This window comes from Neoarius graeffei, chromosome 17 (genome assembly GCF_027579695.1).
Source record: "Neoarius graeffei isolate fNeoGra1 chromosome 17, fNeoGra1.pri, whole genome shotgun sequence".
NCBI classification, from domain to species: Eukaryota; Metazoa; Chordata; class Actinopteri; order Siluriformes; family Ariidae; genus Neoarius; species Neoarius graeffei.
In genome coordinates, this window is record NC_083585.1 from 2,564,446 (window position 1) to 2,588,506 (window position 24,061).

At 43.6% G+C, this 24,061-nt stretch overlaps 1 pseudogene; it reads right to left on the minus strand.

Annotated features, from left to right (window-relative positions):
- LOC132864557 (uncharacterized) overlaps positions 1 to 20,502 on the minus strand; it is a 57,964-nt pseudogene extending 37,462 nt beyond the window's left edge.
- Between the last annotated feature and the right edge of the window lie 3,559 nt (positions 20,503 to 24,061).

Here is a 24,061-nt window from a genome sequence, read left to right on the forward strand (position 1 = left end):
AAAAAAAGTACACGATGAGCAGGATCATACCCTTTCAAGCATGGGAAATAAAAAAAAGAAAAAGAATCAACCAACACCCAAGTCCGTTTAGACTGCGCGATAAACCATATTCTTCAGCGCAAATGAGGCGAACCTAATTCAAATGCGTGATAGCTGCACAAGGCAAAATCATATGGGCCCACGTCATGCCATGGCGGGGAAATTAATAATCAAATGGCCTTACCTTGCTTAAAACGTTGTCTTGATCACATAACTCCTTACAATTATTCCACTTAAATCCATACGGTTTAACACACCCAACAAAGATAGCAAGCGCATTGCTAATTCCCACCAGGAACCTAACAGTTTACGCTACAATGTTTTCTTCTGTTTCTTCAGTAGATGACATTTCAAACGTTTATTACCCACATCCCAAATGTCATACGTTATATTATTTTACCTTGTTGTTACTCATGTAACCTACTCAAAACACAACTCATTGGAGAGATCTCGTGGAAGTGGAGTACCCCAGGCTATGGTGTGCCTTAGGGGACATATTAGATTTTTCGTTTGGTTTGAAACCAAAATACTGCTACACTGCCAATGTTGTATTTTTTTTTGCCACTAACTCATTATCTTGACTTGCCATCTTTCAACCGCAGTCTCAGTCTCTCTTTTTTTTTTAGATAGGACAGTATAGAGAGACAGGAAATGAGCGGGAGAGAGAGAGAGACGGGAAATAACCTCAGGTCGGAATCGAACCCGGGTCCCCGGATTTATGGTACGGTGCCTTAGCCATCTGAGCCATGACACCCCCGATCTCAGTCTCTTGCGAAGCTTTCTGTCAGACTCCAAATGTCACGCAGGGTTGCCATGGTAACGACATAACCCTGCACGCGATGAGAACTTCTTTAGGAAATTGATAGAATTAGTGAAAATACGATCACACAGTTATTCGGGATGATCTTCAATTTATTATTTTATATTATGACCTCATGTACTCCATATTTATTTAGATATTATATATTTTTTTAAAATGACGGTAATGAGACCGATACCGTTGGTACTTTTGGATACCTCGGGATACCTTCTTACCGTAATACCGCCCAACCCTAGTGGTATGACAATATATTTTAATTGTAGTTTTCTCTGAAGGCATCTGATATACAGTGGGGAAAACAAGTATTTGATCCCTTGCTGATTTTGTTGGTTTACCCACTAAGAAAGACTTGATCAGTCTGTAATTTTAATGGTAGGTGTATTCTAACATGTGGAGACAAAATATCAAAAAGAAAATCCAGAAAATAACTTTTAAATATCTATATTAATTTATTTGTATTTTATTGAGAAAAAAGTAGTATTTGATCCCCTAGTAACCATCAAGAGTTCTTGTTAATACAGACAAGTTAGACTCTCCAAATTACCTTGTCACCTAAATTGAAGACACCTGATATCACTAATGACTTGTATAAAAGCCACCTGGCCACAGAATCAATCAGTTTGTCAGACTCCAAACTCTCCAACATGGGAAAGACTAAAGAGCTTTCTGTGGATTTAAGGGAGAAGATTGTAGACCTGCACAAGACCGGTATGGGCTACAAAACCATTAGCAAGAAGCTGGGCGTTAAGGTGACAACTGTTGGTGCAATTGTGCGCAAGTACAAGACTCACAGCATGATCATCAGTCGACCTAGGTCTGGGGCTCCAAACAAGATCTCACCTCGTGGGGTTTCCAGGATCATGAGAACGGTGAGAAATAGACCTAATACAACACGGGCAGAGTTAGTGGATAATCTTAAAGCAGCTGGGATCACAGTCACCAAGCAAACAGTTGGTAACACTTTACACCGCAATGGTCTAACATCTTGCAGTGCTCGCAAAGTACCCCTGCTTAAGAAAGCACATGTGCAGGCCCACTTGAACTTTGCCAATGAACATCTGAATGACTTGGAGAGTGACTGGGAGAAGGTGTTATGGTCAGATGAGACCAAAATTGAGCTCTTTGGCATCAATTCAACCCGTCGTGTCTGGAGGGAGAGACATGCTGCTTATGACCCCAAGAACACCATCCCCACTGTCAAGCATGGAGGTGGTAACATTATGCTTTGGGGGTGTTTTTCTCCACAGGGCTACTTCACCGCATCAATGGGGGGATGGACGGAGCCATGTACCGTACAATCCTAAGTGAAAACCTCCTTCCCTCTGCCAGGAAGCTTAAAATGGGTCGTGGATGGGTCTTCCAGCAGGATAATGACCCAAAGCATACAGCCAAGGCAACCAAGGAATGGCTGAAGAAGAAACATATCAAGGTCATGGAGTGGCCCAGCCAGTCTCCAGACCTGAATCCTATAGAAAATCTATGGAGAGAGCTGAAGCTCAGAGTTGCCAAGCGACAGCCACGGAATCTTGATGATTTAGAGGTCATTTGCAAAGAAGAGTGGACCAAAATTCCTCCTAATATGTGCAGAAACCTGGTCATCAACTACAAAAAACGTCTGACCTCTGTGCTTGCTAATAAGGGGTTTTCCACAAAGTACCAGGTCCTTTTGGCAAGAGGGTTCAAATACTTATTTTCCTCAATAAAATGCAAATAAATTAATACAAATTCTTTAAAGTCGATTTCTTGATTTTCTTTGTGATATTCTGTCTCAGCATGTTAGACTACACCTACCATTAATATTACAGACTGATCGAGTCTTTCTTAGTGGGTAAACCAACAAAATCAGCAAGGGATCAAATACTTGTTTTCCCCACTGTAATAAACACATTGCAATGTAATATTACACGCCTACAACTCCCATGAGCACCTGCATAAACATTCTGACAACGTTAGAATAGCTTAGAACGTTCGTTAACGTCTCAGATAAAATCAAATGATACGGTAACCTGCGGTTAATGAACAAAGCAACAAAAGTTGCTGACGACTGACAAGCACACTGTGTGGCAGCATATAGCTGGAGTTTCAAACCCTGCTGCTCAGGAAAAAAGAGGCAGAAATTACACACCACACAAGATCTCATCTCATCTCATTATCTCTAGCCGCTTTATCCTGTTCTACAGGGTCGCAGGCAAGCTGGAGCCTATCCCAGCTGACTACGGGCGAAAGGTAGGGTACACACTGGACAAGTTGCCAGGTCATCACAGGGCTGACACATAGACACAGACAACCATTCACACTCACATTCACACCTACGGTCAATTTAGAGTCACCAGTTAACCTAACCTGCATGTCTTTGGACCGTGGGGGAAACCGGAGCACCCGGAGGAAACCCACGCGGACACGGGGAGAACATGCAAACTCCGCACAGAAACAGAAAGGCCCTCGCCGGCCACGGGGCTCGAACCCGGACCTTCTTGCTGTGAGGCAACAGCGCTAACCACTACACCACCGTGCCGCCCAGATTGGCTCCTTCATAGCAAAACCAAAAATACCATGTACTGCAAAGACTGTAGAAAGTCTGGCAAAGACAGGCACCAGAAATTTTAAACTCGAAACTATAAAGGACCACGAAAAGTCAAATGCACACATCGGTACTATAACATCAAAACCGGCGAAGATGGCTGGTTCACTACAGGACAGCATTGCTTTCAGTCCCTGGCTGTCATGAAGTCGGCTGAGCTGGAGAGGATGGAGCTGCCGTTTAGAAACGTTCACGTGATTGTAAAGAAGTTGATCCCGCCCCAGCTATCAACTTATGACCTGCTGGAAGCCTCAGGTCACAAAGACCATTTTTCATGGACCATTCAGACTCATCTGATGATGAATGTAATGAGGACATTTAATGTCTCTCTCGACACATGTTCGTACACACACACAATTAACAGATAATAGATAATATACATAATAATACTTGCATATCAAAACATCAAATGTTTTTCAATGATAAATGTTTTGAATTGGACTTTTAATATTAGAATCAGTTCAGTTGTACTGAATGTTATTTTTCATATACGATATTTCATATTGTAAGGGGCTTTAATTTGAGTTCAATTAACAGAATAGTCTGCTTATATTTTTGTCTGAATTGGTTCCATGTTTTCATAGAGAGAGCTACCTTAACAGCACTGAATACTTGAGTGCTACTGTACAGATACATTATACGCTGCCATTCATGATTAAATCTAGATCTTCCGAACTATAACGTATCATGGTGAAGAAAAAACTACGATTTCCTGGCAACAAAATTGTGGCTAGTGAAAAGGCTGAATGGCTAGTGACTCAGGAAAACCACTAGCCACAGTGGCCGGTGAGCAAAAAACTTAATGTAAAGCCCTGATTATATATATTACCTCTGGGTGATATTATTCTTAAACATGATATAAGTTTCCACTGTTATGCTGATGACACATAGTTGTATGTTTCTGCAAAACCAGATGAGAGACACCAGCTTAATAGAATTGAGGAATGTGTGAAGGACATTAGACACTGGATGCTTATTAACTTCCTTCTGCTTAACTCTGACAAGACTGAAGTACTTGTACTCGGACCACATGCAGCTAGAAGTAAGTTTTCTGATTCCACAGTAACTCTGGATGGCCTTTCTGTTTCTTCACATGCAGCAGTAAAAGACCTCGGAGTGATTATTGACCCCGGACTTTCATTCGAAACTCACATCAATAACATTACCCGGTTAGCTTTCTTTCATCTCAGAAATATTTCTAAGAGAAGAAATTCAATGTCACTACAAGACGCAGAAAAATTAGTTCATGCTTTTGTTACCTCCAGGTTGGATTATTGTAATGCCTTACTGTCTGGATGTTCCAATAAGTGGATAAACAAGCTCCAGTTAGTTCAAAATGCAGCAGCAAGAGTCCTTACTAGAACTAGAAAATATGACCACATCACCCGTCTTATCCACACTGCATTGGCTCCCAATCAAATTTCACATTGATTGTAAAATACTATTCTTGACCTTGAAAGCACTGAATGGTCTCGCGCCACAGTACCCGAGTGAACTTCTGCTCCTCTATGACCCACCATGCCTACTTAGATCAAAAGGTGCAGGCTATCTGCTGGTACCTTGTATAGTGAAGGCTACATCAGGGGGCAGAGCCTTTTCTTACAAAGCTCCACAGTTATGGAACAGCCTTCCAAGTAGTGTTCGGGAATCAGAAACAGTCCATGTTGAAGTCAAGGCTGAACGCATATCTGTTTAGCCAAGCCTTTTGTTAAGAGTGTTTATGAGGGAAAGGAGTAGATCTGGAGGGTCCTCAGACTGTGTTTTGGTAAACTGGGATGTATGGATGTTGTCAGTTCCCCACTCACTTGCTCGTTCAAGTTTGTTGATCCTGTAGTGGCTGCTGCTTTAGGTCCCGGGGCTCCCTCATGCCTGTGCTACCTTCTGGCTCTCCCCTTTTAGTTATGCCATCATAGTTAGTTGCCGGAGTCCCTGCTTGTACTCAGTGCAAAATGTATACTGTTCCTATTCATCAGGTGACATTGGACATACCCAACAACCTGTGTTTTCTCTCTTTCTCTCCCCCTCCCCCCATCTGTCCCACTGAGTTACATGGCAATCCTGACCTCTTCTGCTCCTCAGACCTGCCTGATCCATTCTGATGCCCTACATCTGGTTGGAGTCTCATCATGTCGCTCCTGTGGAGGATGGCCCCATATGGACAGTTGAAAGTCACACTTGGAAGATACTCTGGACTCTTACAGTAATGCTTTTATGGCTGAGGACTACAGCTGACTTGCTAACTTTAGGACTGCAGTTGTCATGAACAGTTTTGCACTCAAGTATCCATCAATGAAGAGTTATCAACAAAACTGATTTAATGTTAAAAATGTTAGAATCACATTGTTTCTTATCACCCAAATGAGGATGGATTCCCTTTTGAGTCTGGTTCCTCTCGAGGTTTCTTTCTCATGTCGTCTGAGGGAGTTTTTCCTTGCCACCGTTGCCACAGGTTTGCTCATTGGGGATAGATTAGGGATAAAATTAGCTCATGTTTTAAGTCGTTCAAATTCTGTAGAGCTGCTTTGCGACAATGTCTATTGTTAAAAGCGCTATACAAATAAACTTGACTAGAAGGTGAAGAGTGGGGAGGCATTGCTGAGGAAATCAGACAGGAAGTCCTTTATCCAGAAGCAGATGGATTAAGACAGTCTCAGGTCTGTCAGGTTGGACACCAGTCTGTGAGGGAGAATGGTGTTGAATACTGAGCTAAAGTCCACAAAGAACAGCCTAGCATAGCTCTCCTGCTGCTCAAGGTGAGTGAGGGCAGTCTGGAGAGTTGTTGCTATGGCGTCCTCTGTAGACCCATTAGCTCTACAAGTATACTGGTGTCTAACATGGGTGGGGGACTTGAGATGATGCAAGTCTGAACCAGTTGCTCAAAGCGCTTCATGATGACGGGAGTAAGTGCCACTGGTCAGTGGTCATTCAGGCTGCTAATGGTCTTTTTTTGGCAATGGAAGATGGTAGAGGACTTCAGGCAGGGTGGGATGGTGGACTGGGATAGGGACTGATTGACTTATGTGACATCCTATGTTCTGTACAACCCTGATTCCAAAAAAGTTGGGACAAAGTACAAATTGTAAATAAACATAATGCAATGATGTGGAAGTTTCAAAATTCCATATTTTATTCAGAATAGAACATAGATGACATATCAAATGTTTAAACTGAGAATGTATATTTAAAGAGAAAAATGAGGCGATTTTAAAATTTCATAACACATCACAAAAAAGTTGGGACAAGGCCATGTTTACCACTGTGAGACATCCCCTTTTCTCATTACAACAGTCTGTAAACGTCTGGGGACTGAGGAGACAAGTTGCTCAAGTTTAGGGATAGGAATGTTAACCCATTCTTGTCTAATGTAGGATTCTAGTTGCTCGACTGTCTGAGGTCTTTTTTGTCGTATCTTCCGTTTTATGATGCGCCAAATGTTTTCTATGGGTGAAAGATCTGGACTGCAGGCTGGCCAGTTCAGTACCCAGACCCTTCTTCTACACAGCCATGATGCTGTAATTGATGCAGTATGTGGTTTGGCATTGTCATGTTGGAAAATGCAAGGTCTTCCCTTAAAGAGACGTCGTCTGGATGGGAGCAAATATTGCTCTAGAACCTGGATATACCTTTCAGCATTGATGGTGTCTTTCCAGATGTGTAAGCTGCCCATGCCACACGCACTTATGCAACCCCATACCATCAGAGATGCAGGCTTCTGAACTGAGCGCTAACAACAACTTGGGTCGTCCTTCTCCTCTTTAGTCCGAATGACACGGCGTCCCTGATTTCCATAAAGAACTTCAAATTTTGATTCGTCTGACCACAGAACAGTTTTCCACTTTGCCACAGTCCATTTTAAATGAGCCTTGGCCCAGAGAAGACATCTGCGCTTCTGGATCATGTTTTGATACGGCTTCTTCTTTGAACTATCGAGTTTTAGCTGGCAACGGTGGATGGCACGGTGAATTGTGTTCACAGATAATGTTCTCTGGAAATATTCCTTAGCCCATTTTGTGATTTCCAACACAGAAGCATGCCTGTATGTGATGCAGTGCCGTCTAAGGGCCCGAAGATCACGGGCACCCAGTATGGTTTTCCGGCCTTGACCCTTACGCACAGAGATTCTTCCAGATTCTCTGAATCTTTTGATATTATGCACTGTAGATGATGATATGTTCAAACTCTTTGCAATTTTACACTGTCGAACTCCTTTCTGATATTGCTCCACTATTTGTCGGCGCAGAATTAGGGGGATTGGTGATCCTCTTCCCATCTTTACTTCTGAGAGCTGCTGCCACTCCAAGATGCTCTTTTTATACCCTGTCATGTTAATGACCTATTGCCAATTGACCTAATGAGTTGCAATTTGGTCCTCCAGCTGTTCCTTTTTTGTACCTTTAACTTTTCCAGCCTCTTATTGCCCCTGTCCCAACTTTTTTGAGATGTGTTGCTGTCATGAAATTTCAAATGAGCCAATATTTGGCATGAAATTTCAAAATGTCTCACTTTCGACATTTGATATGTTGTCTATGTTCTATTGTGAATACAATATCAGTTTTTGAGATTTGTAAATCATTGCATTCCATTTTTATTTACAATTTGTACTTTGTCCCAACTTTTTTGGAATCGGGGTTGTACATAACATGGTTCTAGATGTTTTATTTTACTACAAGATACATGCCTATCAGAAATACTGGACAGAGGTGGTCAATTACTGCAGGAGTCTTGGTCAAGGTGGCTCATTGCTATTTAGCCCCTAATGTTCTCCAAGCTTTAACATTAACAGCCCCATGAGCCTTTGCACTCTGGCAAGGCTCCGTGGAACTGGCAACAACTAAAGCGACTGCCTTTTCTGGTTGCTACAATAATAATCCTCCTCCCTGGAACCAAATGTATTTTCAAAATGGAATTAAAGGCCATTTAGATAATAAAGTGACTACCTACAAACATTTTTAATGAAAAAGTACATTGTTGTATTTAAAAAAAATATTATTTCATGAGCCTGCATGAAAATGCATGGGATTGCTCAAAATTCCACAGCACACTTCACTTTGTCTCACAGCACACCGGGTATATACCGTCTCATCTCATCATCTCTAGCCGCTTTATCCTGTTCTACAGGGTCGCAGGCAAGCTGGAGCCTATCCCAGCTGACTACGGGCAAAAGGCGGGGTACACCCTGGACAAGTCGCCAGGTCATCACAGGGCTGACGCACAGACACAGACAACTTGAGCACTGAGGTGTTACTAGTATTTTTTTATTAACAGGCAAGTTCCACCACACTGGCTAAAAGAACCGATGTCGGACCGCATTGTGCTCAAACTTGCGATTTACACCACTACTCCACATATCATCTGCAAGAAGAAATTGATATTAATTGGAGCTACCTTCATCTAGTCATCATATTTTGTTACATAAAAATATACAATCTTTATAATAAAATTTATGACAAACTCACAACCGAGGAGTCTCCACTGTTCTTGGCTTCCTCTCGGTTCACCAGCTCTCCCTGGCAGGGGCCGAAGTGTGCACCTACTGGAACAGTCTCCCCCTTATTAAACACTCCCAGGCCTGCATCAGGAATACTGGACTTCTGGATTTCTAGCCCAGGAGGAAGTGTTTGTCTGGCTCGGTCAGGGACTCCCATGGGAACAGGAGTATCGGGGATGAAGAGGGGTGGTCCATGAACCTCGCATTTGTTGAGGAAGAAGGATTTGCAAACTTCACAGTCTAGGAGTAGAGAAAACACAACAGGAAGAAATGAGGCCCAAATGTGTGTGCAATCTGTGTGTGTCTATCTAAGACCATATACGGTACATTAGTACTGTATAAAGATTATCCTAAGAAAGCTTGCCAGTAAGGTTCACTGAGCATCTGGTTGAGACTAGGTGTCCATCAGGACTGGGATCAAACAGGACACAACAAAGTACCAGTATTGGCAAAAAATATGGAAACACCTACCAAAATGACAAAACACCACAATTTGACCTTTTGTTCTCAAGTTCTCTTAATAAACTAAACATTTTCATCATAACAAACAAATGTTACAAGTAACCAGAGTTAGGCCGAATCCCATTTCACCCCTTGGACCAACCCCTTAGCCCTTCCCCTCCATTTTGCGCGTTCACGTGAAGGGGTAGGGGTATCCCAATCCCAGTTAACGTGGAGGGGTAGGGGAAGGGGGAGGGCTTCTGTACCCCTCCAAACGGAGATTTTCCTGGAGCTGACTCCGAACGAAGGGGTTTGAGTGATTTCCCACAATGCCATGCGGATTTCAGCGAGATTTCATGCGGATTTCAGAAAGATGGCGGTTCCCGCGGCGAAAGATTGTCATAAATGTATTTTCTCCATTATTTACGTGTTTTAAGTTGTTATCCAGAGGAAACACGCCGCTTGATTCGCTTTCGAGCTGAGAATGAGCAGCGATTTCTGAAATCCAAGCTGCTGCTAAAAAGCTTTGGGAGTGAGTATTGTTTTCGGTTGCTTTACTGCGTACGTTTTGTTCTGTTATTCTCGCTTTTATTGTTTACATGAGTGTTCTGACACCTCATTCTGTCGGATGTGGTGCACGAAGCGCCAAAGATATCCCATTCAGTGGTGTTAGTTAACAAATCACACCCTGCCAGCAGAGATTTCTGTTCTGGCTCTGACTGTAGCGGCTGGTCGCAGCCAATGACGCATTTGGTCGCGTTTTGCTAACGTAAACGCTGACGGAGGTACGCGATGACGTATGCGATCGTTGAAGGGCTATCCCAATACGTAAGGGTTGAATTTCAAGCCCTATCCCTTGTAGCTCAGTTTCAAGGGGAAGGGCCAAGGGGAAGGCGGAAGGGAAGGCGGAGGGGTAGGGGTAGAAATTAGAATTGGGATTGGGCCTAAATCATTCTAAAATATTATCAATATTTGGTATGGAACCCCTTGACACTGAAGTGCACTGACACGATCAGGCATGCCATCATAAAATTTATGAATAAAATCAAGTGGAATTGATCTCCATATGTCTTGCAATACTTCCCAGAGCTGTGGCAGGTTTGAAGGAGCCCTTTTCACCTTCTCTCGCTCCATGTAGTTCCAGACTTGCTCAATTATATTCATGTCAGGACTTTGGGCTGGCCAATCAAGAATTGCCAAGCTGCCATCTTGTTCTTTGTTTTGTAAATACTGTTTAACCATCCCAGCTGTGTGTTTTGGGTCATTATCTTACTGGAAGATCAAGTTGTTGCCAATGGAGCACTTGCATGTGACGTCACAGCCGATCCAGATTGTGACAGACGCCATCTTGTCGGTCAAACGCCACATTTCTGCCTTCTACTTCTGGTTCTACTTCTGCTTCTACCTTTTCTTCTGGAAAACCCTACTATATACAATTCTACTACAACGGCTGCGGCTACAAGCTCTCCCTACCTGTGCACGTTTATGTTTTTTGTGTGTATTTTTGCGTGTTGTTCGTCTGTACCGGACTTCAATATCCACTACAACCATATGGACTTACTGGACATTGGTTTCAAGCAGAAAATGACAGTTTGTAGCGATTTCCATCGCATGTAAAACATTCCGGATGAGATAGCGAGACCAGCGGGGTCTCCGTGGATTGTTATTGGAAGCAAAGCGAAGGAGGCGGTGCCGGGAGCGGAAGCAAAAGCGAGGCTGCAGAGCCGGCCTGTTGACTAAGCTCAGAAAACAGCCACTCAAACCTCCACTGCTAAGCCTCTACCTCTCCAACGCCAGATCCATGGTAAACAGCACGGACGATTTGGAATTACAGCTGGAATTACCTTAATCTATAATCGGCTGGTCAGTGCTATACTCAATACTTAAGTGACTTACCCATCCAATGAGGATTCTTGTTTACAAGATGCCACATCTGAATCGCTGACAAATCCTGAATTTCTGTAAAGATAACTCATCTCATCTCATTATCTCTAGCCGCTTTATCCTTCTACAGGGTCACAGGCAAGCTGGAGCCTATCCCAGCTGACTACGGGCGAAAGGCGGGGTACACCCTGGACAAGTCGCCAGGTCATCACAGGGCTGACACATAGACACAGACAACCATTCACACTCACATTCACACCTACGGTCAATTTAGAGTCACCGGTTAACCTAACCTGCATGTCTTTGGACTGTGGGGGAAACCGGAGCACCCGGAGGAAACCCACGCAGACACGGGAAGAACATGCAAACTCCACACAGAAAGGCCCTCGCCAGCCCCGGGGCTCGAACCCAGGACCTTCTTGCTGTGAGGCGACAGCGCTAACCACTACACCACCGTGCCGCCTGTAAAGATAACTGTCCAGAGATTTATAAGCATGCAGTGCTTCACCACTGAACAGCGAGGGAAAGTTAATGAGGTAATTATACACGTCTGGGTATTCCGCTGGCAGTTTAAAATCCGGTCGTGAAAACTCCGTCCGGTAAGCCATAAGGGTCACTAATCTGTAGATCGTTTATTTTAGACATATATCTAGTTATCTGTTCATTAGAAAAATGAGCCGTGTAGTCCGTCTTTTGAAATTGATCCATTCTGTACACGAGTGCAGCAGTATTCAGCTGTGTTTTTTACCGACAAGATGGCGGCTGTGTACTTTCCGGTCGCGTGACTGCAAGATCTCTATGAGAGCTCTTCCAGAAGGCACAGCATGATGGATAAGGATTTGTCTGTACTTGTCAGCAGTGAGGGTCCCATCTATTTTGTAGAGATGACCAACTCCATTGTAGGCAATAGCTCCCCATACTTGCAGGACCCCTCTGCCATGTTTTACTGTGGGAGAAATACAGTTTGCCTTGTATCTTTCTCCCTTTCTGCACCTGACTTACTGTTGCATAGCGTTGCCAAATAATTCAAAATTTCTTCTCATCTGAGAACATGACCCTTTTCCACTGCTCAGAAGTCCAACTCCTGTGAATTTTTGCCCAGTTAAGTCTCTTCTGCTTATTTCCACCTCTCAACAAATGTTTTGCGCACTGACACATGACCTTTGAGGCCTTCTGCTGACAGCATCTTCCTAACCAGGTGTGGGGAGACATCCTTGCCTGTAGCATCTTGGAGGTCCTGTGCCAGTTCCTTGCTGGATTTCTTCCTCTCTCGTAGGGATGTAGTCTTGAGGTACTGGACATCAGCTTTAGTCAACTTTTTCTTCCTTCCTCTGCCTGAAATGTTCTTGATGTTCCCAGTCTTCTGGTGATGCTTGAGGCATTTCCAGACAGCACTGTGGGTCACATGCAGTTTCTTTGCTATGGCTCATTATGAATGGCCCTCCTCCCGCAAAACTTTCATCCTAATACGCTGCTCTTCTGTAGTTTCTCTCTCTGATGCCATTTCTGCCTGTTGCCTGGCTGTAGTCAGAGGATAAATACTTTTTCTAATGAATTATTTGTAGAGACCACATGATTTAGTTAATGGTTTTCACCTGTGGAATAATTAGCATATCATGGTAGGATTGCCCAACAAGGAGTGATTAAGGTGGTTTTTGGGGCTAAATTAAACAAAAAGAGATACTATTTCCAATATTTTTATGATGTTTATCACACAACGATGGCCAAAACTGCTAGTATTTTCATGGTTAAAGTATAAAATTGTGGTTAAAAAGTGTCTCTGTATCTTCATAATGTATTTCAATTGCCTTCAGTGCAGATTCTGATGTCATTTGCACGGATTAAGTATGCAAAATCGATCTTTTCCTAGGCATTTCCATATTTTGTGCCAGCACTGGATACGAGTATGAGGTTTTTTTTTACTTCCTTGTGGGAGTAAACAAATGGTCAGATACAAAGCTTGCAGGGCAAAATAAAACGAATGTTCATTAACATGACTGTGGCACTGCATGATGTATTTACAGTATTCTCTTAGGACTTGCCTGGTCAGGGTTGTTTTAAATTCAGCTACTTGTTTGCTTATCTTCTGGGGAACAGAATTTCCCAAATTTGTTATGAAAAATCACATGCAGGTACAAACAAAATTAATTGCAGCACGGTGGTGTAATGGTTAGCACGGTTGCCTCACAGCAAGAAGGTTCTGGGTTCCAACCCAGCGGCCGGCGAGGGCCTTTCTGTGTGGAGTTTGCATGTTCTCCCCGTGTCTGCGTGGGTTTCCTCCGGGTGCTCTGGTTTCCCCCACAATCCAAAGACATGCAGTTAGGTTAACGTGGGACGGTCTTGGGCTGAGGTGCCCTTGAGCATGGTACCTGACCCCTGACTGCTCCCCGGGCGCTCTGGTGTGGCTGCCCACTGCCCTGGGTGTGTGCGCGCGTGTGTTCACTGCTTCAGATGGTTAAATGCAGAGGATGAATTTCACTGTGCTTGAAGTGTGCATGTGACAAATAAGTTTCTTCTTCTTCTGTCCACACAATAAGTAAGTAAATAAATAAATAGTCCAACGCAGTCCAACGAGGAGGAGAACTTGCAAAACTTCACACAGACAGCAACCCGAGCTTAAAATCGAATCCAGGACCCCGGAGCTGCGCCACTGTGATGCCCCGAAATCCGTATATTTGGACTCCTGTCTCTCACACCCACTGTCTTTTATTGAACATTCCATTCCAGAGGCATAATGAGGGGCATACTCTCTGTCCTCTATTAAATCACAGCTGGTTGGGATCTTCTGCGAACTTATGCATGTGGGGAACAGAGCACATAACATTGTCCTCCATGTGTGTTTTGCTATCATGTGACACAGCATGAGCTGCAATTGAAAAAGAGGAGTTTGATGGCTTTACATGTACTTCCTCCAAGACGTGTTAGCCTTCACTCACATGGTTAGAGAGACCTGGCTAGTGGGTGGATACTAGCAGGTGACCACACTGGATGACAAATGGGTGGAAGAAAGAGGGGGAGAAAAAAAAACCTATAATCTTCTAATGTGGTGAAGACGTTACGACACATTTATTTAACATTTATGGAAGGAGACCCAGGTATCAGTCAGTAAGTTTCCCAAGATGGAAGAGTCTTCAGGACAGAGGGCTTTATGCTTTCTGGTTTCTCAGTTATACGACATCCCACATTTTTTTTTGTCTCAGAATAAAACAAAGGAGTGGCTGGAGAGAATGACAGGCATTCTGCAACATTAAATGTAAACAGAAACAAATTAAACATTGAATGTGTCATTCATTAATAAATTCAAAATTGCAATAACAAGCAAATCACTATGATTTGAGGGGAATCATACATTTTGGGCCATGCTGTAATATGAAAATAAAACCACGCAGCATAGATTTTTTTAATACACACCCATCGTGTGATATTCCATGCTTTTTTTTTTGTTCAGGTTAACATCCTCGGTTTAGAACGACTAAAGTATTTTAAATAAATAAATAAATAAAGTTTCTCTCACTCCTTGCTACCATGTTACACGCTCTATAAACAAAGTTCATACTTTAATCAATAAAAAAATCTAAATTTCAATGTCAAATTTTTGATTAAAATTATAAGAGAGACTGAGGCTACATGCCAAATATACTGTATTGCACTTTTAGTGCACCAGATAGTGTGCAAGGTAGAATAAACAGTGAGTGTTACTGAGCACCAGAGTGGCCTAATGTCTTACAGAGATAGTCTTTATCGTCAGGATCTTCCACTTTAACGGAGAGACCTTCAGGTGGGTTGTCGAGATCGTCTCCATAGCTGTCGATATTCAGCTCCAGCGTCTCCTCTTTCTTCACACAGGCTTCTGAGGTCTCTCCATCCATGGATGTCTCCGTTTTCATGTCCTCACACAGCTAAAAATCAAACAAATCTGTTAGGGCGGGACGGTATCCATCCCACTCGGGAAGATGCTGCTCTCATTTCTCGCAGCATAGCTCATAGTCTCAGAACAGGCCTAGCTAATCCACGACAATCCAGAGCCAAGGCCAGGGAGCAGACGGACAGGCTAAACTGTCTGTCTGCTACCTGCACAGAATCATCACACAGGTTTCATTACATTGAGACTGTGCCTGTTCCCCGAGCTATACAAAAAAGTAGAAATACTCAGAGTTTGTTCTAATAATCTAATTAATATAAAATTAGATCATACTGACTGTACAGCCGCTGCCAGCACCTTTCACCTACTGTAAAAGGTAAGACTTTTAAATATTTTCTCTCATGTCTGAAGCACGAACTGTTAATGAACTTCTTACTGATCAACAGTTTAATGTACTGTGTTTAAACAGAAACATGGATTAAACCAAAGGACACTGTAGCATTAAATGAAACTAGTCCTCCTGGTTGCAGTTATATACACCAGCCTCGTCTAACTGGCAGAGAAGGCATCGCAATTCTTTATAATGATTATCTCGGCATGACACAAAAACCTGGACAGTTAGTATGAAGAACTTCAAATGCATTTGTGGCAGTGGGGGCGTGGCTTAGTGTCAGTTTGTGAATGTAGGGCGGGGCCAGGGAAGGTGAGTGGCAAAGTCAATGCACCTGTTGTCAATTAAATGTGCGCGCGCGCGCGCATGTGTATTCGTTGCAGTGACTGTGGAGAACAGAAAAAGAGGGAAAGAGCAGACAGAAGAGATTTCCCCAGACCAAAACACAACTGTGTGTACGCACACGTCTGTGTACCTAAATGGACATTAAAGCTGAAAAACAACATGAAAATAAAAAGGTGTGTGTGAACATCATCTCTCGCCTGCCATGCTTCTGTACTCCACCCACATGAGGGATGTATTAGAGTGGTGCCGAAACCCGGGAGTACAGAAGGGAACCACCACATGAAGTCTTCCCCATTGAAGGATCTCATCCATGCCCTCGCTACTGCCCAGCAGAACCAGAATCAAGCGCTGACCGCCCTCCGGAAGGAACAAGAGCAATGCTTTGAAGCCTTGATACTGGCCCAGCAGGAAGATCGCCAAGCGTTCCGGCATCTGCTTGTGTTGTCGGGGACCTCAACCACAGCGGACCCTCCCCACAGCACCCTCACAAAGATGGGCCCGTACAACGATCCGGAAGGCTATAATTGCTCACTTCAAGCCAGCAGCCGAAGTGTGGGGGTGGCCAGTCAAGCAGCGCACAGCATGCCTACTTCCGCTCCTGACTGGTGAGGCACAGCCCGCCACACAGCAGCTCACTGCCGGCAGCCAGCTCATATACACCGACCTGAAGAGAGCCATCCTGCAGTGTGTCGGCCACTCTCCGGAACAACATCGCCAGTGCTTCTGGACACGGACATTGGAGGAGGTCAGCCGGCCGTTCTCATTCGACCAATAGTGGCTGAGGGTGGAAGACCATGACACTAACAGGATCATCGATCTGGTGACACTGGAACAGTTTATCGCTCAACTTCTGGAAGGAACGGCAGACTGGGTCCAGCGTCATCGCTCAGTGTCCCTGGAGCAAGCCATCAAATTGGTGGAGGGCCATCTGATGCTGGTTCCGACAGCAGGCGGATGGGTCGCCTCTTCTCCCTTCTCTTCCTGTCCCCACCCCATTCCCCCACCACAGAGATGGGGGCTGGCTCCCCACAGCTGGCCCACTGCACCAGTGGTGTCCTCCCGTATTCTCCTTCCGCGTCTGTGATTGAGGAATCACACAGTGACTGGAGCAGCCCGGCGGTCCTGGTACCCAAGACTGATAGATTGGTCCGGTTCTTTGTAAACTATAGAAAAAAGTCAAATGTGGTGTCTAAATTCGACACATACCCATTGCCTCGCATTGATGAGTTGCTTGATCGGTTAGATGCTGCTCACTTTTATTCGACACTGGATTTAACAAGGGGATATTGGCAGATCCCCTTGACTCCTCTATCCTGAGAGAAAATGGCCTTTTCCACACCATTTGGATTACACCAGTTTGTCACGCTTCTTTCTGGGTTATTTGGGGCTCCTGCCACATTCCAGCAGCTCATGGAGAATATCCTCAATCCCCACACTGCCTATGTGGCAATGTACCTTGATGACATTATCGCGTACAGCAACGATTGGCCTCGGCACCTTGAACACCTTAGGGCTGTCCTAGAGTCACTGAGGCATGTGGGTCTCACAGCTAACCCCAAAAAAATGTGCAATTGGGTGGGTGGAAGTACGGTATCTGGGTCATGGGCAGGTGTATCCCCAAATTGACAAGACTGCTGCGATTGCGGCTTGCCCGAGGCCCAAGACCAAAAAGGGGGTGAGCCAGTTCCTGGGGCTGGCTGGCTAATTATCCTAGGTTCATACCTAATTATTCAGATGTCACTAGCCCACTGACTGATCTCACTAAAAAGGGAGCACCAGATCCGGTCCAGTGGACAGAGCAGTGCCAACAGGCATTCACCAAGGTAAAAGCTGCAGAGTGTGTGTGTGTGTGTGTGGGGGGGGGGGGACTTTTACACTCCCCTGACTTCTCTCTCCCCTTCATTTTACAGACAGACGCATCGGACAGAAGGCTGGAGGCCGTTTTGTACCAGAAGGTGGAGAGCAAGGAACTGTAAATCAGCTGCAAGCTCTCGATGCACGAAAGTATGTACAGCACCATTAAAAAGGAGTGCCTGGCCATCAAGTGGCCAGTCCTCACCTTCCAATACTACCTGCTGGGGTGCCCTTTCACTCTCTGTTCGGACCACGTGCCCCTCCAGTGACTCCACCGCATGATGGATGCCAATGTGCGGATCACCCATTGGTATCTCACCCTCCAGGAGGTTACATGGTTACATTCGAGGTGGTCCACAGGCCAGGGCACAGATGGTGGTGGCAGACTTCCTGTTCCATTGAAGGGGGAGTCCACTGCAGGATGGATGGCTCCCTGGCCCGAGTCGACCGGTGGGGGTATGTGGCAGTGGGGACATGGCCTAGCAGCAGTTTGAGAATGGAGGGCGGGTCCAAGGTTTCTTTATTTGTACCATACCATAGTACTGGTAAATTCATTGTGCAGGCAGGAATTCAGCGATCCCAATACAAAATAACAGCTATGTAAAATATATTGTAACAGACAAGACAACAACAGTACACACATCCTAACATATACAATCCTTAAAAGTGTGATCTTTAAAAAGTGCTTCATCATCAATTGTTCAGTATGAACAAAATTATTCACCTCTGGGCCTTACTGTTCAGAAATACAATTGCTGTTGGTACAAAGCTCTTTCTGTACCGTTTTGTCCTTCCCTTAGGGACCCCAAAACGACAACCAAAGCGAAGGAGCTGGAACTCACCATGCAAAGGGTGTAAGCCATCTTTAAGAATACAGGTAGCTTTACGTTGTAACTATGTCATAAAGAGAAGACATAGTGGGTTGAGGCTTCCCAATTAGCCACCCAGCCCATTTATTTGGTTCAGGGAGTTTTTGTCCTGTAGTGACAGATTACCAAACCAAGACATGAAGGCAAAAGATAACAATGACTCAGTAAAAGCATGATAAAATAGGGTCAGCATAGTTTTATCAATGTTAAAACGGAACAATTTCCGAAGATAAAACAACCGCTGATGTCCCCTCTTGCATACTGCTTTGCAGTTCTTGTTAAAAGTCAATTTATCGTCAATGACAATCCCAAGATACTTGTAATTATCCACGCGTTCAACAGATTGGCCCTTGATGACTGTGGGATCATGGTTTGGAGCCTGATTTCTAAAATCAATAATCATGTCCTTTGTTTTGGATGTATTAAGCACCAAGAAAGAAAGATCACACCACCTAATAAAATCCTCCAAGACTGGACCATGGCTATATTCATTATTGTGTAACAAACTTACAATGATGGTATCGTCTGCAAATTTTAAAATGTGCCTGTTTTCATAGACACTCTTACACATATTTGTATAAAGGATAAAAAGTGAGAGAGAACACATCCCTGAATGAATAAGTTTAACTCGACAATTCCCCTGTGGGAAATCGTGTGATGCAGTGGGTGTAGCAGTCGCTATTGCAGGAGTTGTACTGCACTGTGTGAATGTGTGACTTGCTATGATGCTGCGATGCTACGATCATGTGTGTGTTTGAGAGAAAGAGAGCAGCCCCTCCCCCATCTGCTCCGTGACTGGAGCTGGCTGCTTTGGTGACGGTGCTCAGGTGCAGAGCAGAGACATAAGATTACAGGCAAAGAGAGCTTTTTCTCAGATTTCCTTCTCATCGAACAACGGCGATTTACACAAAAATGAAAGGAGGTATTCACAAAATTCTTTCACATTGAGCGCTACAAGGCTCTCATGAACACATTGATGTAATTTTTTGTCCCTAGTGTAAAAAATGTGAACAACAGAGCGAGTTGAAAACAACTGACATTTCTGATTTTGTAGTAAAAGCACTGTCGGGATTATAATGGGAGTCAATGGAGCAGTTGGGCTGTGAACCTGTCACTTTGAGGCTTTTTGTGCGAAAACTGTAAATCCTATCGTTTAGGTGGACACATCGTGTGAATCAAGACAAGTGTGACTCCAACTTTTGAGAAAATTATGTGTGTAGAGTGCAGAGCATTTTTTAAGGATTTTCCACTAGGAGACCAAATGGTCTGGGCAATACAATCACAGGCCCCAGAGTCCATGCGGCTGCACCGCTGCGGCATATTCTGTGATGCAAAGACAGGTTTTTAATTTGGGCACCATGGCGAGCCTAAAATTTTTTTTTTTTTACTATTTTCACGCGTAGCGTGCCGAAAATTTTTGACGCATCATTTTTAGTAATTTTTTTTAACCAATTATAAATATATCGAGCAATAAAAATAATAGAAATTACATAACCATGTGCAAGTATAAAGTAGTGCTGTATCTAAAAAGTCAAAAGTTTTCTCCAACATTCTGAATAAATAAAAAAGATAAAAATATTTTGTAAGCCTAATTATGATCACAGCATCTATTTGGGCACACATCTATTTCAATTCAACTTCCAATATAATTTGGTATAAATTAATTTGGGCATAAATGGGATAAAAATAATTTTCACTTAAGTTTAAAAATAAGCTGGTACAAAGCAGATTACATAAAAGTCTCACATAAAATATGTAATAAAAATCCATAACGTACCTGGCAACTGTAAGGCAGCTGTTGCAGACGACAAGTCAATGACCTCGACCTTGTCAACAATATCGTCTGATGTCTTCTGACTGTTCTGTCGTGTGATAAACCTCCCCATTCCCCCGCCTGTAGACTTAATAATGCCATCGATTGTGCGTTTTCCATGAATATATGAACTACTGTTCTTATTATGTGATTTACCAGTTGTCTTAAGGGCTCTGCATGCTCTTGCGACAAGGCTTTCGCAGATAGCTTTTCACAGACAGTTGTAATTTATCGTTGAGCGGGGAGTAATAGGCATGCACGATGTTATTCACCGCCACAACGCAAGGGGGCGTGAAGTCGCGAAATCGCTAGGAGTAGTTGGTGGATGTGGTTAGTGGAGTGTTTATCCTCGCTGTCCTTATAATGACTAGAACTGGAGTCGTATAGATGTACGTACTTCCTCACTTCCTCGATCAACCGCTCTTCGTGCTGCTCCATCTTTGCTCGTGTTTTTAAAAATGGCGGTCGTGAAAACAAAAACTGGGAAAGTAGGGAAGCGGAAGTGCGTGTACAGCGGATGTAGAGTGGACCAATCAGAGCCCTCTTGTCTGCGATGCTGTCTGCGAGGCTGTCTGTGGTGGTCACAATTTTTGGGAGGTGCACGCAGAGCATCTGCGAGGGGGGGGGGGGGCTTCGCAGACGCCATCTGCGAGGACTGGGTTGTCAGCATAAATTGGCCTTTAGGTCTACCACGACCCAGCATGACGACCACTTGTCAATCTATACTATCAACAGTATCACAAACCGACAGCCACGTGTTATCATGAATCGTTGAGAATTTCACAACATAAACAAAGGAAGTATATTTTATGACATTCAGACATCAGAGACTCAGACACGGTTTACCGTAATCGCTAGACGCATTTCATGTTCACTTCATGTTATGAAGCGACTGAACAACAAATTGAAATATATATGCCAAAAAATGACATTTAACAATAATTTAAAAATATTTTGGGTTCTCCACCCTTATGAAACAGGATATTTTCTTCTAATTTGGCCGATTTTCGTAAGTTCTATTTTGGGCCTTTTGACAAGCCCGTAATTTGGGCGCCGTTATACGGTATGTAATTGGGTCCGTATTTGCCCTTGTGTTATGTCAAAGACACTCAAAGTTACACAGTAATGACATCGGATTCTGACATCAGCCATCTCAGTAACCAAATTTTAGTTTTGTTTTTCTTAACCAACATGATTGTGTGTATATCTTATAACATACATCTTCATTTTCCTTGTTAAATGTATACTTACATGGTACTTGGTTAATTAATTGCAACTGATTGAACCAAATGATAAGACATAACTTGGTTTAAAATTTGGTCTCCCAGTGAAGCTGGTTTTGCATTGACTAGGAGACCAAATCTGGCCACTGGGAGAACATTTGGTCTCCCAGTAACTATGTTAAAAAATGCTCTGGTAGAGTCAAATTTGTGGCTGAAAACACAGTTTTAATGAGAAATGTAGAGCATTTTTTTAAAAGCTGTGTACACTCTAGCTCACTCTAGCTCGACTGCATAGACCAGACTTACTCAACTGGTGGATCTGGGTCCACGTACGGACCCAAACGCAATGTCATCCGGACCGAGACAAAAGCTGTCTTTAATAAATATTACTATTAAATTATTATTATTATTATTATTATTATTATTGTTATTATTTTATTTTCATAGTGTTTCAGGCGTAATTAATTGCCATACTATTTCTGGATGTATTTCCACGTAGCCAATCTCGCGACAAATGAAGAAAACAAAATATAAGATTGTTTATCATCACTATGACAACTCAGTGAAGCAGCGAACATGAGGTCAGCGTGCGAGTTTGTTTTCTGTCTGTCGGTCAGTGATTTACGAGTTATCAGTTAGTTTTCAAACAGAAATAAACATGGCGTGCTCCAAACTGGAAAAGAAAAGAAAGGTGGATTCAGAAAACCGAGAATTTAAGGCGGAGTGGACAGACAAATATGCATTTGTGCTGCCTGCAGGGAGCACAAAACCAATGTGTTTAATCTGCAATGAGATGGTTGCACTCATCAAAAGTGGAAACGTGAAGCGTCATTATGAAACAAAGCATGGGCACTTCGAACAAAACTATCCACAAAACACTGCGGTAAGAACCAGAAAAATAAATCAAATGCAAGAAGCATATCAAGCGTCACGAACTGTGATAGTCAGGTCAGCAACCCAGCAAGAGCGCATGACTGAAGCCTCACTGCGAGTGGTATGGGTCTTAGGCAAGCACAAAAAGCCATTCACTGACGCCAAAGTTGTGAAAGAGTGCATGAGCGAGATGGCGATCGCTCTATATGAGGGAACCCCGTTAAAAGATGACATCACCCAAAAAATAAGTCAAATATCCCTCTCCGATTCCACTGCAGCGAGACGAACCGAAATGCTTGCCGACGATTTATTGGACCAAATGAAAACTGCGGTGAAAAATGCTAATTGCATTTCATTGGCTTTGGACGAATCTACTGACAACACAGATAATGCCCAACTGATGGTGTTTGTCAGATTTTTTGATGCAGAAAAGGGGGAATTCATCGAAGATGTGTTAGGTCCCAAAACACTTCATGGTCATACAAGAGGCAGTGACATTTATGATGCAGTGATGGAGCCCCAAGTATGACTGGGAGAGAGAGGGGATTAGTCTCCCTCTTAAAGGCACATCACCCTGACCTCATCGCATGCCACTGTGTCATTCATCAGATGGTTTTGTGTGCCAGCCTGGGAAAGGAGTTTTCAGAAATCATGTCAACAGTGATGAAGCTCATCAACTTTTTGAGGGCATCCTCTGCTTTGCAGCATCGCCTGCTACGTTCATTCCTCACAGAGGTGGATGCAGAATTTGATGAGTTACTTCTCCACAATAATGTCAGGTGGCTTAGTAAGGGGAAGGTGTTGGAGCATTTTTGGGCACTGAGGAAGGAGTTAGAAACGTTTCTACTGAATCAGACCAGTCCAAAAGCAAAACCATATGTGGAATTTCTCCAAAACAATGAAAATATGGAAATTGCTGCATTTCTGACAGACATCACTTCCCACCTCAATTATTTGAATTTGAAGCTCCAGGGCAAAAATAACAGTGTGTAATCTCATGTCAGCTATCCGTGCTTTTCAAAGGAAGCTGGAAATCTTCAAAAGTGACCTACAGGAGGGGAGCCTGCTTCACTTCCCAAATCTGAAAAGCCAAGCTTCAGATCCACATCACTACAATTATGTGGAATTCCTGGACAAGTTGATTGAAAATTTTGAAACCCGGTTTGGAGATTTCCCCGTGGGAAAACAGGTCTTGCTGTGTATTGAAAACCCATTCCTGGTGAAAAATGTGACAGAATTCTCAAATGAAGCCCTGAAGGTCTGCCCATGGGCTAGTGCTGCTTCTCTACAATCAGAGCTGATTGAGCTTCAAGAAAACCTTGCCCTGCAGGAATTTCTCTGTGACCCTGCCACCTTCTGGACAAAGATGGCCCCTGCAGGTGTCTTGCAGAAAATGGCCCTGCAGATTCTTACTATGTTTCCTTCAACTTACTCCTGCGAGTCAGCCTTTTCAACAATGACAATGGTGAAGAACAAATACAGGGGCAAACTTACCAATGAACATTTGCACCAGTGCCTACACCTGGCTTTCACACCTTTTGTGCCCAAGTTTAAAGAACTGGTGGCACAGAAGAAGTG